We start from the raw sequence: 225 nt of genomic DNA on the forward strand, positions 1-225 counted from the left end.
AACACACTTACACTTACATCAGTACAAAATACACATAAGAATAGTGCGATCATTCCATCTGAATCCCGTGAGTAACAGCAATCCCCATGAGTAATTAATCTTTCAGAAACAAGCGATAATGTTTTCGCGAATTCCCGAAACTGCCCGAATCGTGCTCGACCCTGTATAGTTAAGATTCCCTTTAATGGTCTGGTTAATTTGCGTTAGAAGCCGTTTTGAGTACAA

At 39.6% G+C, this 225-nt stretch overlaps 1 pseudogene; it reads right to left on the bottom strand.

Annotated features, from left to right (window-relative positions):
• The window catches only part of LOC119588322, a 20,720-nt pseudogene that overhangs the window by 18,623 nt on the left and 1,872 nt on the right, over nt 1–225 (bottom strand).

This window comes from Penaeus monodon, chromosome 23 (genome assembly GCF_015228065.2).
Source record: "Penaeus monodon isolate SGIC_2016 chromosome 23, NSTDA_Pmon_1, whole genome shotgun sequence".
Classification (NCBI taxonomy): domain Eukaryota; kingdom Metazoa; phylum Arthropoda; class Malacostraca; order Decapoda; family Penaeidae; genus Penaeus; species Penaeus monodon.